The sequence below is a fragment of the Seriola lalandi genome, unplaced genomic scaffold (assembly GCF_002814215.2).
Source record: "Seriola lalandi dorsalis isolate HSWRI2012SDOR001 ecotype SW California unplaced genomic scaffold, Sedor1 jcf7180002054554, whole genome shotgun sequence".
NCBI classification, from domain to species: domain Eukaryota; kingdom Metazoa; phylum Chordata; class Actinopteri; order Carangiformes; family Carangidae; genus Seriola; species Seriola lalandi.
Genome location: NW_019525107.1, coordinates 1,848,191 through 1,867,295, shown reverse-complemented (window position 1 = coordinate 1,867,295; position 19,105 = coordinate 1,848,191). Strand labels below are relative to the sequence as shown.

At 41.2% G+C, this 19,105-nt stretch overlaps 1 long non-coding RNA gene across 2 annotated transcripts in view; it reads left to right on the top strand.

The window, feature by feature from the left end:
• The window catches only part of LOC147818606 (uncharacterized), a 30,791-nt gene extending 11,784 nt beyond the window's left edge, over positions 1-19,007 (top strand). For both annotated transcript variants that reach the window (XR_015437825.1, XR_015437824.1), the window contains one exon: positions 152-19,007. This is a non-coding gene — a long non-coding RNA (uncharacterized LOC147818606). The remainder of the gene's footprint in view (positions 1-151) is intronic.
• The last annotated feature ends 98 nt before the right edge of the window (positions 19,008-19,105 follow it).

The following is a 19,105-nucleotide window of genomic DNA, read 5'->3' as shown; positions in this document are numbered from 1 at the left end:
TGTTTTTTTCCACATTTCCACTTTACAACTCATATATCATGGGAGGTATTCAGAACCCAGGTATGCCCCAGATACAGTTGTATACTTTGATTTCAAAATAATTATTGTTTAATTGATGAATAACATTGGATCCTTTTCTTTTCTTGGTCAGGCTGCAATTAGGAGCATGTCTCCACGCCTCATACCTGGAGCCTCAAGGCAAGTTAGGACCACAGGATTACCTCAACAAATATTTCGCATGTATGTGAAAAGGGTCACACATAAGTGACAAACATCCGGTTCTGCAGCTCCCTTCAGCTCTACCGACCTTGATAGTAACTTTCGGCTGGTTGTTTTGGTTTTCTGGCTTGTAGCTTTAATGTTTTGATTCGCTCTCAGGGCTGCGGCAGGCGGCACGAAAATCCCTCTCTGTGCTACCTGCACAGCACCAACAGTTGACAGGCAACATTAGAGACAAATGGTTAACATACTGGAGCAGCTAACCAGCAAGTTTTCCCCTCAGGAGTTGGTGGAGACTAAAATAGAGCGGCAAACGATGACGCTCATGTTGCTCCACATCTGCTGGATGTTTAAAAGGGAAGCGATTTGTTAACATGTTCCCATATTAACATGATGGGTGATAATAAAGAAAGGCATTTTAATAACTTGGACAAAACTGTTTATTACGTAATCATGTAAAAACAGAGCACCCCATATGAAAACCACTGAGATTGGCAGTGGCATGTTTCCCTTTCATACAGACTAAATCCACTTATATGGAAATGCTGCTCCTCCCCAGCAGCATGAGTAGTGGTGGAGTTAAATGCTGTGACTGACAATACAACCAACAGTCCAGAGGAGACTGATGGCTGCATGTTCTGTGTGCAAGAGGCCTATGGAGATTTTACACAAATACAGAGATGAAGTGAAGTGTAGCATGCAGAGACCACTGCTGCAGTGCTGCACTCTTATAGATCAATAATAGTTTGTGCTGATGATTATTACAGGAGAAAAAGAGACAGAATTAGAGATTTTCCCAACATGGGCGCATTTGAGCAAACACCATGCTGTGCAAACAACTGCCAAGTCACCATGGCGACGGTCAATCCGCCACTTGTGAGGAACGTGAGCAGAAGGAGAGCTGCCATTGGTTGCGAATGGAGGAGCCTGCTGCTGACAAGATGGCCATGCTGCAAAGGACAAAAGTGACCTGTAGCAGAGGACAGTAAACAACACTGAGCTCTGTCTCTGCAGCCAGGGCATGTTGTGTTCTGCTTCCCCCACCTCTGCATTTCAGACACCGTGAAGTCATAAAATACATTTCTTTTTTATATGCATGAGAGGATTATAGAGCGGGCCTACAACGGGGCAGGGGGGCCCTGGGCCAGAACATCTGCCAGATGTGACTGTGTTTGGAAAGTCAGTCAAGAGTTCAGAGACACAAAACAACAACAAAGAAGGACAAAATGGCTGCAAAGAGACACAAACCAGCAACACCAGCAACAAAGAGATGCAAAGCAACTACAAAGATGCAAAACAAATACAAAGAGATGTGAAATGAGCACAAAGCATCCGTTTCAGTCTGGATGTCTGGCTCATGTTTGGGGTGTGGGGTGGGTACATGTCTGTCCCATGGGCCCATTGTGTCATTATCCAGCCAATGCTATATTCATTCAGGAGTGCCTGTGAGTATGTGGTGTATTTTGCTGTATCGACATGCTTAATTCTTACAATAGTCAGACCATCAGTCACCATCAATTGTCACAATAATATGTATATATAAACAAGCATATGTTTTTGTTCCAAGGTTACTGACAGAATCTCCAACCAAACTCAGCCCTACACTGTAACCCGGTCCTTCTGACTCTTCTTTGGTGTCACATTAAGAAATAGGCTTCTAGGTTTTTATTGTAAGGATCTGGCAGATAAATTGAAGTAAATCCAATGAGCACTGGGCTAACCCCATGGGCTGCAGCCTCGCTGAAATTGCATGAAGCCTTGATGTGATTAGAGCAACTCGCTCACAACATTTGAAAGCCACACAGAAAGCAGCTGAGCTTCTGTTATCTGTCAGGTGAGATGTGCGGTCCTGAAAAACAGAAAATGCTGCAAGGTCAAACTGCAGCGCCAGGCAACATGTCACGACTTTGCTTCCTACAAACATGGACGGCACTTACTTTGGGTCTGTGACACAGTGAGCTGTTTCTCCGTGCAGAGCCAGGGCAGCAGTCAGGATCGTTTCTATTCACCAAGAAAAGTACGTTTAAGTGCCCAGCCTGTTATGACGCTGACACCGGTGGAAACGTGCATCTGACGCCCAAAGGCCCCGGGGAGTTACACGCTCAAACATGGGCGCACAGGATGTCAAGACGCGCAAAACATCTGCCGGAGCGCACTGCGCAGCATCCCTCCATCAGCTGCATCATAATAAACACACGCACAGCAGGGATTAGCCTGAGCCCTGCGGAACACACAGGGATTCAAATAAACGCCAAGCTCCATGCGTTTCCTGCAAGGTTACTCCATTCATATATAATTTCCAGTCCTTGATGCACACTGCACTATCTCCACTCCACAGGCGCATCCTCCGCAAAATGACAGCTCTGCAGCGGCCAATGACGCTGGTGATGTCAATGACAAGCCCCGGCCTCGCTTACCTGCATTTGCCCCCTCTCCTGCAACGCCTTTAGTCCTGTCGTGGATCTATAGTCTCGGTTTTCATTGTTTCCCAGCGGTTCTTCGCCAAGAGCTCCGCTGGATGGAGCGGTGATCCGGGCTCACACGCCCGGGAAGGAGGGGAGGAGAGGAGAAGGCTGGGGGAGGAAGGGGGGCTGGGCCAGGGGGATGCAGGAGGTGCGCTGGATGGTTGCCGCGTGAGGAGAGGCACAAGGGTATATGGATGGAAGCATCTGCGTCACGTTACGTCGGGGGTTTTTCGTTTAAAGGGAAACACCACTGAATTTGTGAAGAAGGCTTATTCGGTCAGGATCAGCGTGAAGCTCAGGTTAAGCCCCAACACAGAAAAACCTGAGTGACGGTGACAACAGTCACTGTTGTCATGGGGATGAAGTGGTGGATCAGGATTAAACAATCACTCTTTAAGAAAATGGACTTAACTAAACTGAATGATGAGGATTTAATGGATTTAAGATATAAAGTGGATTTTCTGTTGCTCACCTTTAACAAATGGTGAACTCACCACTTTAACAGTTCTACAGGATCCCGCTCTTTGTTTATGTGTCATTGTGTGGCATGTAATTTTTTTATTAAAAATAAGTATTTATATATTTTGTTTTTGAAAGAATAGCAGTGCAGGTCAGAAGAGGATGGTGCACTGAAACCAAATACCATATTTTACCAGTGGACAAATCAGCGGAGAGAATATCCACACACATTTAACATCACCAGTTCAAATTTACATTCATTTACAATTAAGGTGCCAGAAATCTGATTGTGAATTGTAAGAAAAGAAAATCTGTTATATTGATAAAAGAATGATTATCACTTGAATTGTTATGTTGAAAGTTGAAAGGCCAGAAAGTCTTTGAGGGTGGGTCCTCATGTATCGGCTAATTCTCCCTGAGAAATCTGCCAATGGTCCATCACTTTATTTCGTTTGTTCTTTCTTTCTTTTGTTAGGAGAATAATCACTGTTGAAATCAGTAGCTATTCCCCTGTGTGACTTTTGAATCACCTCTCTTTGTCTTTGTTGATGAGGCTGTTGTTCTTCTTTCTAAATAATTTGTGGCACCTTTCTAACCTGCTATCAGGAGCACATGAGCACCAAGGAGTCTGTCTCATCTCTCCTGGACTGTCTGTGGTCGTCTGACCTCTGTCTGTTTTATTCTTTTTTCCCTCCCTCTGTCTCATTCTCTTTTGTCACAACCGTTCATCAGTCTGGTTGATGGCTTCTGTCTGCCTTTGTCTGCCAGACTGCATCCTTCATCCTCCAGGAGACAGTAGTAGTTGCTCCTATCCTGGTTACAGGAAATACTGTTGATGTACCATGTGGCAGCTGGAAGGACCCTCTCGATCCTGATCCCGCTGAACTCCACCTGTTAACCTGCTGGGATACTCTTCCAGATGTGCAGCACTGTGTCTCAGCAGGTTGCTGAACAACATGCCGTCTTGTCCTGCTGTGCCACATTGCTATTGATCTGTCTGCCTTCTGTATCTTTGCATTGACGAATCTTGTTTGCAGTGAGTGTGCTATATTTCAGAAAATAGGCACATATAGAAAAATTGCCGTTTCCCCATGACTAGGCTGTAAAAGCCACGACACAATATCCTTTCTCCAAAATATCCCCATCTTGGAGCACGGCACATGATGTGACATGATACATGATGTGACACAGCACATGATGTAACTCTTAACAAAGAGTTCTCTCCCATAACATCCTGTAAGGACATATTTTCCTCAGAAGCGAGTCCTGTTAATAGACAATTAGACAATTTTTTCCTGTAATTTTAAGTTTGTATCTCTGCTTTTTTCTCACTAAAATCACTAACAATAGTGTGACACCATCTGAGGGCGAAGCCTGTCAATAATCTCTTCTATCTTAAAGACACAGGGCGGTCCCATTAATAATGTGCTAATTCTTTCCTATTAAAAAAAAAAAGTGTTGTGCCCAAACATGTCATCAACCAACACGTAGATGGTGAAGAAATTAAGTCTCTGGGTGTGACTGTGAAGTTTGGCAAATAATTACGTTATATTAATTAGTTTTCCACTTGCACAACCTGTTGTGCAAGATGCATTTATTCTTCTACCTGACTTCTCTGAGGGTGGCAGCAGTTTCAGTCTGTAAAAGGCCACTTGCAGGTCACGTCGGGAATATGCAGGCAGCAAAAATACTTTCAAAAACTAGTTTCTGCTGTGTTTGTACAGTGTTATGTAAAGTATGTACTACTACTATGGCATTTTAATGTTCTCAATTGTAGTCAAATGTTGCCAATGCAAAGAGCTGCTTGCATTTTTGCAAATAACAGAAAAGTCCAATAGGCTGCACGCTGGAATATTTATGACATGGTTTATTGGCTGTATGTAGGCTACCTGCATGTAATGATGCAGAGAGATCTGTAAAATAGCTGCCAATGACAATATTGTTATGTTTCTGTGTTTAGGGGGAGGAGTGTGGACGTTAGCCATGGGGCTGCACTTCAGACAGCATTGTGAGCTTGTATAGGTTGTATGGCCACTGAGGCACATTGTGAGGTGAGCGGGATGCAGCCTGACAGTGTGAGGAAACCCAGGAGCAACAGACAGATCTCAGTGAGTGTATATATGCTTCTGTGAAGAAAGCATGTAGATCAAAGATACTGTTGATAAGCAATTAAACATGTGAAGACATTTCTCTTTAGTTCCATTGACTGTAATGCTAAACACTGAACAGCAGAGGTCACTAAATCATTACTTTCTCCAAATGGTCTGCATCGTGCTCACTTTATCAACTCTGACTGAGACATGTTATGTAATCAGTGTCAAAAGCATAAACTCATAACTCATTAATAATCTAAGAAGATAATCAGTTAAAATCTTCAGAGAGAAGTTTTAAATAAACATTGAACACCTGCTGCTGTTGACATCCTCCAGTTTGCATATAAAAAGTCTAAAGGTGGGATACTGATGTTGCAGCTGGAACCAGACAAGTATAGTATGTATGTAGTGCACTCTTATTTTGTTTGTTTGACTATTGGATTTTATGTCCAATAGACCACAAACAGTGTCTAACAACAGGTGCTATTGATTGACAAGGTATTGATTTGATCACCTCTTTTGCCTTCTAGCAACACACAAGACACTCTTGATTAACTTTTGACTATCACTGGACCCACCCACAAAAACAGCCAGTGTGTGTTTAAATATCAGCGATTAAAGACAACGTTCACAAAGAATACTGATTACATTATTAAGAAAGCCACAGAGACTGTATTTAGTTTGAGACCTAGGCGTTAAGTATTTTATGCTTCAATATGCGCATGTGATACAGAAATCTGAATGTTAGGAATAAACTGAACTCTTTCCAACCTCTGCACATTGGGCTTTTGCCCTCAGAAAGCCGCTATAGAAGTAACAGTAAGAGCAACCACAGGGTAAGGTAACCACAGGCAAGTTTTTCTTGTCTGTGATCCTGAACCTCACTCCGCCGCTCTGCTCCTCCCGTCTGTCTTCTGCACCGGTACTGCTGCAGGATGCACAATTATTTAAAGCATTTGCATTTTCTGGATTTTAACTTCATGAGAGAAATCCTTTTTTTTTTCTTTTTCAAAGTAAAGCAAGTCAGCAACAGCCGACTGCTGCCTGCCTTACAGTGTAGTTAGCTGTGGAGGGAGACAGATGAGAGGGAGATGACAGTGGGCTGTGCAGCCTGTGCACCTGGGATGATCACCACTATACTGTGCTATCGATCTCTCTCTCTCTCTCTCTCTCTCTCTCTCTCTCTCTCTCTCTCTCTCTCTCTCTCTCTCTCTCTCTCTCTCTCTCTCTCTGTGTCTCTCTCTCTCATGTTTTATCTTTTTCACACATCAACCCAGTTTGTTCAGTCGCCCACGGTCCTGGCTCAACAGGAAGCCACTCCAACTCTCTCCTCAACTCTAACATCTAATATACAAGATCTGCTGTGAGAGGGACCTGTGTGATGCCATACATGTCCAGCTACTTCAGCTGGTCATGCTTTTCTGTATGTGTGTGAACTGTAGGAAACCCTCGCAACTTCATACAAAGTCTCAAGGCCCTGATATGGCTGACTGTCTTGTCATTTACTGATAGCGTGTCACTGTAGTGTCCAGTCCACCCTGAAGACGTAGCGCTGCTCAGAGGGCATACTATAACCTCTTGTATTGTAAATGCAGTGATGGCTGAAGCTCTTGGCAAGTAACCATCACCACCACTTGCTACCGGCAAGAAACCACATTCGGAAGCAGAGAAAACTTACATACAGCTGCTTCAAGAGGAACAGTAATGTGAGTCTTACATAAAATCATGAATGAGATTATAAATGTATTAAATTAAGTCTGAAGAACATATGCAGGCACTGAATGACTCCCTGAAACAGCCTTTTTCGATTTCTTTTTACAACACAGCTTTAGGCTTTTACTTCTCCTGCTGAGGTGGGTTGATTTTACAATAACACTGTCAGACTTGTCCTTAATTATCACTGTTTTACATCTAAATAGTGTCGTGCCTTGGAAATCAGGAAACCGTAAAAGGAAAACATGCTAATAAATTTCTGGATTAAACATTGAAAATATGACTCCTGTGTTCAAAATCTTATAATTGGGAATAATCCTGTAAAATACACTCATTAACAACCCTGATGCTGAAGGGTTAGTTCTGGTTGAGCAGCCACTTTACAGGCACTGTAAGCTAACCAGTCAGCAGTCATGTTCAATGAAGGTGTGAGGTGGTCCATACAACCTGACAAGCTTTCATTCTCACTTATTATGCTGACTGGTTCTGCTTTGCTGCTGCCTGTTGTGTTCTTATTACCATAAGGCGATGGCATCAATGGCTTTGTGTATTTTTCAGTCTTGTGTCTGGCTTCTCTTCTGTTGTCTTCAGGGGAGGGGGGATTTATTGTGATCTCCAATGCGTGCAGTGCTGCTTGGGGAGCACAATAAACAATAGTCATTGGGGAACACCCTGTGGAGAACGGCCTATACTGACATGTAAAAGTGCAAAACTTTTTTATGCAATAAATGATCCAGAGAAAACTGAACAGAAAACTCTTTGGTGAATGTTGTTTCATGTTATAGCTCATGAAACACAGCGACAGTTCAGTGCTACAGTTTCAAAAAGCCCAAAAAGTCACACAGGGGCTGATCATGACTAAAGGGCTAAAACTGGCTGACACTAGCCAGAATGCAAATAAAACCTGATGATGTCATGAATATGCTAATTGGTATATCTCATCATCTAGTGACATTTAGCGCCTTTTCAAGCAGGCTTTAGCCAGTTTCCATGGAAAGTAGTTTTTTTTACAGTGGTTTACAGGCTTTATTAAGGGAAGAAAGTCATCTACTAACAACTAACCAAACTATTCAAATTAATGTAGCTTTCAAATCATCAAAAATCCAACATATTGATTCTTTCAGTTGTATTTGACAAAGTTAATTGGAAATTATTATTGGAACCTTACAAAAATTTGGGTTGGGAGAGTGATGTATTGATTATAATGGCACTATACACATCAGCTATGGTCAGCGTCACTACCAATGGGTTCATCTCATAAAATTTCATTCTAAACAACGGCAGCAGGCAAGGATGACCTCTTTCTCTCCATCTCTCATTGCTTTATTCATCGAATCTTTAGCAACTGAAATACAACAAAATCACAATATCAAAGGAATTCTGACATCAGATGCAGAGCATGAAATTAATCTTTATGCAGATGATGTGTTACTACTCCTTCAGGACAATCATTCATCCCTGCAAGGATGTTTTATGGAAAGAAAATCTTTTTCAGACTACGCATATCAATACAAGATCAGACCAGACTAGTTTCCTTCCTGGAGAAATAACAGCTATTAAAATGTCAATCCTACCAAATATTAGTTATTTATTTTCAATGGTCTCAATTTTTCCTTACATTTCCTGATTTAAATCCCTTAACTCAGTTAGCACAAAACTTCTTTCAAATTCTATTGGAAAAATAAAACTCCATTTTAATGCTAAAAAAAAACGAAATCTAAGGAAGGATTAGAAGCCAAACTTTAAATTCTCCTCACCTCAAATATTTAACAAAATAGCTCACTCCCACCAAACTTGACTAATCCTGGTTAGCATTATGCAATGACATACATGTATGACACCTCTCATTTAGCAGCCAAACCATCAAAGAACAGCAGTTTTCAAAACCTAGCCATAGCTTTAACTCTGTCAGCTTGGTATAAAGTATTTCCAATCACCAACCCAACAGTCATACCATCCCTCAGCTCACCAGTTTGGAACAATCCAAACTTCTCCAGTAATAAAAAACGATAGATTTCACCACCTGGAAGGATAAAGGAATTGCCCATTTTCACCATATCACTCAAAGGAATTTTCAATGTTTAACCTAGAAGTTAGGCATAGGGAATAAACAGTTTCTGGAATAACTGCAATTAAAATCAACCATCTGTTCAAAACTCAAAGGAACTACCAGCAGTCGAACTCATCCAAATCCAATAAAGGAAATGTTAAATCTTGCAGGTTCAAACATATCAAAAAAGTCTCAGAAACACAGAAACCTCAATATCTCTTACAGTGGAAACGAGACCTTTGTACTAATGCCAAATTATGGATTCAGAAGTGAAAAAATAACTTCAACAAGAGCAATAACACCAGCATACAATTAACAGTTTAAAGCTTTTAATAGAATACACTAGACTGGTGAAAAATTACACAAAATGGGATGTACTGAATCGGACAGTTGCACACACTGTTCACAAAACACATCTGAGACTTTCAGGTCACTTGTCACTGCTCACCACTCAGGCTTCAAGTCACAGATCAATTGACTCAGTTACTGGACTGCCACATCCCTTTATCCCTAGAGGTTTGCATTGTGGGTGACCTATCAGAATTACAATTACACAACACCGCTTCTAGTAGTCTCCTCAGAGCTCTAATTATCACCATCCTTTTAAACTGGAAATTAAAAAATCTTAAACATCTCACAGTAAAAGAATCTTCTAAAAGATCATATATCCCTGGAAAAACATGTATGCCTCCCTCAACCATGAAACGGCTGATTGTAATAAAACCTGGTCCACAGTTATCAATAAACTAACCTCCACCACTGCCTGATCCCCAATCTATGTGATGAATGCACGCATTTTTCAATTATTGTATCATTTATATTGCATATTTATGCAATAAAAATCAATAACCACCCCACCCCCCATATTGTGGCTCCCACAAGCACTGAACCTCATTACATTGATTCATTCATCACATTCAGTCATTCATCTTTCATTAATTAGATTATGAATATTTTTAATGAATGAGTCAAAGACATAATGGAAAGCACTTTGGTCATAGAAGGAATAGCAAAGCTATATTGTGCTTTATGAATATTCATTTGGCTGCTACACATTAACTTGAGCAGTAGATGTTGCTAGTGAGTGCTGTTGATTGAAGCTTCGAGTAATGGACCTTTTGGCAAACCAATGGGCTGGAAAGCCTCACTGCTTCACAAAGCATCATTTGGCCATCACTAGTGAGAGAAGCCATGATCTGTAACCTATAGATCCAGACTGCCTCTCATCTCAGTTATGTCAAGTCCAGGTTCCCACCACGTCTAAGTAGATAATCCTGCTCAGTACTGAAGAGGGGAGGGTCTGTCAGACATAAAAGGCTGGAAAACCCCTGAAATAATATAATAAATGTACGAGACTGTAAAGATGACACTAAATCAAAAAGTAATTCAGCTGGATAAAATTTCCTCTGAGGGTCAGTGCTTCAATCACATCTTTTTGACATGTCTTTCTTGCAGCATCCTCCTCTCTTGTTTCATCTTTTTAGGGTCTGATATAATGTTGCATCAGTGCGTGGCTGTGTGCATTCGAACTGACATGTCTGACAACACCCGAGGTTTCTTTTCATCCCTGCACACCTTTCAGATGCATCCCACCATTGTCATGGCAGGATTCAATTTCATGGCTGATGTGTGTTGGAAAAGAGTCTGAGGAACAATTCTGTGGTCATAGCTTCGGGCATGAGGGCTGAAGGGGCTATCAGAGGCTTGATGGAAAAAGCAAAACCATTACAACAGATGGAGACAGGATTTCCTACACAGAGTGTCAATTAAATTCCTCATTCGACGTCCTTAGGTTAGTCCTGAAGGGCCTTAAGGGGCTGCCTAAGGGAAATGAGCTGCGGCAGAATGGGAGCTACAGGAATGTCTAGTTTCACTTCTTTATGCCATTTTCTCCATTCCTTTTTCTCTTTTTTTGTTTTCCCTGGCTTCATTGTTGTTAGAATGCCTCAGAATGCCTCTCATTTATTTGTTCTTCTTTTAAGTGACAGTCTTTTGTCCCTCATTTCCTAGCCTGACCTACACAGGGACAGTGAAATATGAATTTTGGAAGTCATCAGCGCTCTTTGCCCCAAAGTGTTCTCACAACAAAAAACTTGAGACATGCATTGAAGAAACGACATCCAACCAGGATTTCATGTCATTTCTGGATTTAAGTTTTGATGGAGTCCAGATGAGATTTTCTTTCTACTGTCTCATTGCTTGGAAAGTATATGCTCCTTAGAGCAAAGTCTTTCTTCCTTTAACAAACATGCAACTCTATGAAACAGTAAAAAAGTTCAAATTTATAAGTTTAAATGTAAGATCCTCTTCGTGCCTCACCAGAATACAGTTTGTGAGTCAATTTGTGAATCATTCACCCATTCACAAACATTCACACTGACATCAGTGAGCTAACCATTCAGGGCACTGATCCGACCATGGGGAGCAATTTGTGTTCAGTGTCTTGGAAATTGAAAATTGAATCCATTTGCTCTAAAACTGTATTTAATCCTCATTGAAAATTCACTTCTGTATATACATCCACTTCTCTATTCAAATTTAGTATTTATTGCAATTATTGAAGTTGAGCAACTCAATTCAAATATAAATGATTCAGATTCATTTTCTAGTGACACATATTTCTGCTCATACACTATCACCCACATACTGGAACACACAGTGTGAACACGCAGGCTTTAGCACAAAGCAAAAAGTGCTGCAGGTGCAGGTGTGTCACCCGCCATGTTCGATTCACAGATAAAAACACAGCACACACTCACATTATCAAGACCAGTCAGCTTTAAGGTTCCCTCCATGATGCTTCTCATTCAGATTTTTAAGGGTGACTGTGCAGATTTTTTCCTCCCTATAAAATAGACAGAGCACTCCTTTTATAATATACATTGTGACACTTTTGATGTCGTGACTGAATTCACATGAGGCTTTATCCCTGTAATGCTAGGGCAGTGCCCCTCAAGCTGGTGCAGTTTAGCATTTAAAATAAAGAAAATAATCTGTCGATTTTCTTAACAACCACTTATTCAATTAAACAGTCGACGCTGCACTTCTCGGGTCCTCAATGATACACTCGCAGGTCTGAAGTTGATCAGATGAGCGGTTGTTGAGCAAATCAAAGGACAGACAAAAAGAAATTCCTCGGTTTATAGTTAGCCTAGTGGATTGCTCAGAATGTAGCTGAAAGCTATCATTTATTTAACGGCTCATTTGCTGACCACCCTGCTGTGCTGTGTGAGACAGAAAAGATTTCTCATTGATTCTTTCCTGTAATACTTGCAGTGTTTCAACATTAATTCAAGCTGCAAGTGTTTAATTAGACCATTGATTCAACAGTGTTTAAACTGCTGGTTTAACAGAAATTCAACAACCGTCCATTCAAACAAATTAACAGCCAGACCACGATATTATGGCCGCAATAATGAGAGGTAGTTATCAGTTGGATGCAGGTTTAGAAAACTGGAGCTCAGGGCTTTTGTGGGTTTAAGAGAAGGCAAACAAGCTGTTAATTAAAGTGGGTAAATAAATGTCAAGCTATTAAATACCTGTCATTTAGAAATACTGCTTGTTTGCAAAGAAAGGGGCTGTAAGAAAATGCATGAATTCAGTCAGGTCAGATGCTTCGTGTATTTAAAAGAACACACTGCATTTTATTTGTTGTGCAATTTAGCCCGATTCCAAAATTTTCACTTCAAAATAGACAAAATTAAATCGATAGTTCAGGTTATTTGATGTGGGGGTTGAGTGAGGTACTTATCTATAGTCAGTGTATTACCTGCAGTAGATTCAGATAGGTAGATAGATGCTGAGTGATGTGCTGCTGTGGATGGGGTCAGCAGGAGAATGTGTTTTAACCACAAAAAACAAAAATGCCCACAGGAAAAATAATGTCAGTTCAAGTGTGGAGAGCGACTAAAAAAAGTGTAACGAAGGGAACTGGATGCAATCCTTTAAGAAAGAGTGAAGGCCACAGCGTCGCTGAAAAATGATTGAGGATACAGTTTTGTGTTGTTTGTGTTTATCATCATGCTTAGTGTAGGATTCAGGATGTTAAGAAGTCATTGACCATTTTATTTAGATAGTTTCGTTTTGTTTGAGTGTTGCCAGTGCGGCTCCCTCCTTCAAGTGATAGTTGGGGTTATTTGACGTGGGGTTGTGTGAGGTAGTTATCTCTAGTCAGTGTCGGGTCAGTTTGCTCCCAGTTTGGAGAAGCAGCCAGGAGCTTTATTTTTTAATATTTTCACCACTTTTTCTTGCTGTCGAACAGCCCTTTCCTTTACAACTACATTTTTTCAAAATGTTGAACTAATGTATTACTATGCATAAGCTCACAACTCTTCGCTCTTTCTTTCAGTTTCTTAGCTCATACTGATCCGTATGTATGACACACTGGAACTCCTAGTCTTTCTTCATGTTCAGTTTTTATTTTTTCAACAGTATAGTGTCTGATCTTAGTGGTGAGAAGTTTCTTTCTGTTTCTGCTTCTCCTTGTTCCTATTTTCTCTGACTATTCATTGGCTAGTATGGTTGCCGATTCCTGCAAAGTTATGTAGAGAGGGTCGGTGTAACAAGCTAGAGCTTTAGCCTACACCTTTTTGTCCAATATTGGTATGTTTTATTTCTATGTATGAATATTATTAAGGACTGAAATAGATTGAACTGAATTGAACTGAACTCAAACAGCTGATCTGCGGAGTAATACAATGCACTTGTGTGTGTAGTAATATGGTAGTTCAGCGGTTCACAAACTGTTGTTCCAAAGAAAAGGGCTTTTTGATGACAGATAAAGCAGCAAAATTAATCAAAATAAAGTGTACAATTAAACTGGTTTTTAAAGTTGCTTTTTGCAGATGGCCCCATCCACAGCAGCACATCACTCAACTTCTCTCAGCTTCTGTTTTACTGGGAGCGCACTGATCGGATCTATTGCAGGTAATACACCACGTCACTCAACCCCACGTCAAATAACCCAAAATATCACTTTGACAATCTCGGTCATGTAATCTGAGGTCAAGCCACTAAGAGAAACCATCTGTCATCATGTTTGCATTGTCAACTTTCCGTCTGGCAGTCAACAGACTCGAGCCGTAGAAAGAAATGTATTGACTTTGTGACACTAAAAAGCACGGAGACAGAATGGGTGCACGTTCACTGCACTGTGCAAGCATCCAGATGGCCCGTGAAGTGCTGGTGTGTCGTTGACATATACTGTATGTAGTTTGTATTGACTGACCTCCTTTCTCTCTGTACATGAAATGTGTCCTCCTTAGTCAATGTTTACAGAGAGTGTGTGTGAGAGAGGGGGAGGAGAGAGAATGTGTTGTGGTACAGACAATAAAAAACCCTTTATATTGTCAGAACACATAACATTTCTATTGAGCAGGTGTGAAATGTGAAGTTCACAAGTTCAAGCACCTTTTTTATTTTGATTTTGCACAAGAAAAGATGAAAGATGGGACATCATCATCGTCGTACAGAGGATTTTTGCATCTTTGAGTATTAATGTCGAGAAATATTTTAGTCTATTAACAAAAAGAAAAGAATAAACCTGCACATCACTCAGGTGGAGAGTGACTAAAAAAAAGTGTAATGAAGGGAACTGGATGCAATCCTTTTTGCACAGCAGACATTTTACCTTGTCAATGGAGCCATTTGTGAAAAGTAGAATTATTTCAACTAGCTTTTTAGTAACTTCATGAATCATGCTTAGTGTAGGATTCAAGATGTTAAGAAGTCATTGACCATTTTATTAAGATAGTTTCGTTTTGTTTGAGTGTTGCCAGTGCGGCTCCCTCCTTCAAGTGATAGTTGCGGTTATTTGACGTGGGGTTGTGTGAGGTAGTTATCTCTAGTCAGTGTCGGGTCAGTTCGCTCACAGTTTGGAGAAGCAGCCAGGAGCACCTGCTGCTGCGGACGGGGTCATCCACAAAAATGTGTTTTAGCCACTTTAAAAAAATGTCAGTTTAAGTGTTTGCTTTATTTTGAATATTTTCACTGCAACTCAGCAGCACATCCCTCAGCTTCTGTGCCAGTGATCCCAGCTCCCGGGATTACACTGCACAGCACACAGTGCTTCTCTCAGCTGCAGACACCAGAGTATTAACCTCAGGTGATCGGTTTTAAGGTGATTGGTGACTAGAAGCATTAATTCCTGTCCACCGGTCTCGTATTTTTAATGAAAATCGGCCAATCAATCGGGGAATCCCTAATGCTTATGAATACTGTAAATAAATACAGTAAAAGTAACAGGGTATTGTTTCATGAAAAATGGTCAGGACCTGAATTAAGACAGAAAGCTGCACAGACCAGGATTCTACCAAACATCTACATATCTGGAGGAAAAACAAGTCATTAATCTGAGGTTTTAGGTGTAACTGCTCTCAGCCCATGAAGCACAGTATTGCAAAGGCTCTGATGACAGGAGCCTGGTAACATTTTTCTCTCAGCACAGACAAACAACAAATGCTTATCTGCCTGAGGATTCTGGGAAACATTCCAGTTCAGCAGATTTTCAAAAGGCTGTGATATAGCCATGGGTGACATGAAGTAATACAATTTGTTCCAAAATTAATTTTGAAACTGAGAGAGCCTGTACAGGTGACGGCATACTCAGTGAATCTCCTGATCTGGTAGAAAAATATCGCTGCAGGAAATTATGACAAGTTGGAGAAAATACAGCAACCTCCAGAGACGCATGAATGTATATCTCTCTAAATACCTCTCATTAGCCAGATGTATAAAAATTAATGTGCGATGTTCTGTATAAGAGGGTTTTGGACGTGTTGTTCAATGGATTATTAAAAAGAAAAAACACCTCAAAACAGAAGGAGGATAAAATGATTGAAATTATTATTGCTGCCTTCCAGATAACTTCAGCATAACCTTGACAGGCTTTTCTTTATTAGATTTATACAACACTCCATTTACACAGAGCGAGGAACCACAGTCAAAACAAGGACGGCAATACAAAGTCCTTCTCATGCAACAGGAAGGTAGATAATGGAAACTTTAAAGGTAAAAAAATAAAACCTTAAGCTGTAACTGCGCTAACCTTCAAAATGACTGTGATCAGTGTGCGGCCTTCTGGTCTGCCGCTCCATCTTTGATGTGTTGCCACAAAAAATCATGTTCACTTTGATCCAACGGTCTGAGGACTTCATCATTTTCCATGGTAACGTCCAAAAAAAAGTTTTACTTCCCTTGGTGTTCCTGAAAACACCCAACCAACCATCGGGCTGAATTACTAATGAGAAGTGAAAGTGGATCCTAATGGTGAACAGGTGCAGGTAATGATCTGCCTGTATATACTGTGTGTGTGTGTGTTTATGACTTAAGGCACTTTTGGGGACAAATTCAGACTACAGACGTTGGGTTCAAAATCACCAAGTGTCCCCAATTGAGAAAAAGCTGATTTTTGGGTCTGTAGGAAATAAATACAAGTCTATAAAAGTTCCCCACAAGTGACAAAAGTAGACGTGTGTGTGTGCGTGTGTGTTGAACAGTGATGATGTAAGGAAGAAAGGCTTAAGTCAGGAGAACAGGTTATGTTTACATTCCCAGCAAAGTGATAATCACCCTCCGTCATTTCAGCTCTTTTTTCTGCTTCTCTTTAATTGCTTATGCAGCACAGAAGTTCATTCGTCTCAGGTTTTCTTGTGTGTGTGTGTGTGTGTGTGTGTGTGTGTGTATGTTTGTGCAGGCACATTTGACATGTGCGTCATAGCCTGTATGTTGTTGGCTGTTTATGTCACCTGGACAGACTGAGAACATGATTTTCTCACACTTTTATTTGGCACCTCTGCAACTTTCACAGACAAACAAACAAAGTTATGTCTCTGGTGAGTCGCTGCCCTGCTGCAACGTTCAAATTGAACATCAAATTGGATTCTTGATGGATCTGCTGTGTCTGAAACGTTTGGTTTTATGAATTATTTGATGTATTTGCACAAACCTTGCATGTTGAAATCAAAACATTATTTGTGTTGATGATTACACATTGTAAAAGTGACAAGTGAATAGCAGGGGGAAGAGGTAAAAACCGGATTGAAATCTTAATGTATTTTTGCATCTAGTGGTTGATCAAAAGGTTTATACAAGGGAAGGCAGACAGAAGTTTTGAAATGGAAAACCTCTTTGTCTGAGATGCGACATCTTTCCACTGTGAAGTAATGACAGACAGCAGGGATGAGACAAACCATGTCTCTGTAATATGCCACAGAGACTCAAATAATTGACCTTGGATAAGAGCTTGTTTGCTAATTCTAGCCTCTTTGCAGTGCTAACGGTGACAGATCTACCTTCAAAATTAATGGTAATAAATATAGCAAAAAGTTGGCTTCTCATTCCAGTCAGCAGCCATCAGTTTTGTCGGCTGGAAAAACAACTGTTGGCAGATTTCATCAGCTGAAGCTAGTTAGATAATTAAACTAACCTTAGCTCCATGAGCTGGTTGAAAACACTGTCTCCAACTGACATTTTAATAAGGTTAATCACATGTTCAAACCTTCAAACCAGGACCATTAAGTGTAGGCTACTGCACGTTCATGCATGTGCATGTATGCACTTATTTACACACCACAGGCGTTTTCATCACGTTCAGGGACAAATTTGCTCAGTTGAGTTTAGCACACCTGCCGAGCGCACCTTTCCACCATGGACACCATGAACTGTTACGATTAGGTTCTGTTGGCTCTGTTTTCCCTGTATGCTCTGCTGTGTTCCCTTCCCTTCTGTTTGTTTGTCCCCAGTTTGTCTTTGTGCGTGCGTGTGTGTGTGTGTGTGTGTGTGTGTGTGTGTGTTGGTCTGTGCAGCTGGGCGTGGCCTCCTGAGCTCCTGTTCCCTCCAAGTCTTCCTCCACACCTGATCTGCATTCAGTCATCAGCTCCACCACCTGCTGCAGTATAACGGCCGGTCCAGCTCACCGCTCTTCGCGCAGCGGCCAAATCTTGTTCGTTAGTGCTCTGTCTGTTCAACTGCCAGCGCACAGCTCAGTGACTGTCTGCCTGTTCCCTGTGGATCGTCCAGCTCGCCACTTGAAGGAACACCAGTCTCCTGTCACTCTCTGAGCGTCTCTGCCCGTCTCCTCTGCTGTGTTGACTGCTCCAGGCGGCAACCGCTCCCTTCCCCTCATCTCCATCTGCAGCCGGTCTATAACTGCCTCATTCCCTCACACTCGCCAGCAATCACCCCTGGCCTCTTCCCCCTCCGCCAAAACACCAAACCTCTTCCCACTTTCACAAGCCAAACTCCCCCTCAATCTGCAAAGTTTGCCATAGAAGAACTTGACTGATGTTCACCTCAGTTCTTGTGATCTGTCTTGTGGGTCCAGATTTACACTAAAACCTAACATGATTGTGGTATTTTTGCTGTATTCCCAGCTGCTTATTAATATTACTGGATAAAATAACATGTTTTTGTACAAGAAATACAATTAATAGCATACATGATTTTGAATATATTGTTTTTCTATGGAAATAGCTGATCTTCAGCACTGTGTCATTTTCATGGGAACATTAGGGGAAGTTTCTCTGCAGGACAAGACATGAAGCTCTACCCACTCACTTCTCACACTGTGTTCTGTTGTTTTGCTGCAGCTTGCTCAGATGACACGGCGACATGTTCAACCTCACTTTTGCTCCAAGATCCAATCAAACAGAACAGTGAAATGCCTGTAACTGTGTGAGGTCTGTGTGATGCCAATGGACAATGACGTCACTTGTGAATCACACTAATGGACTCTCTCACACACACAGAAGAAGACGGGGACGTATAAGACAGACATAGATATCATGAGAAAGCACACCTGCTCTGTTTTTCTCTCCTCGGTTTATATCAGCCAGCTGAGGGCCAGAGGTTCAGACAAAGGAACATTAATCCTTCTATGGATCCGTCAGTAGTGCAGCTCCGGGCTGTAGCAATGATCTATGTGTTGACAATTCAAAGTGTTGTGCCTCTATTCAATTTCCATGTCTGGCCTTTTGTGTGAGAGTTGTTTTTAAATCACAAAACTTTAAATCTTTAGGTGCTCCTTGTGTCCTTTGTGTCATGTTCTTCTTTATCCCCGCAGATGACAGAAAATATCTGTGGGGTTGAAGAATAAATCAGAAACTCAA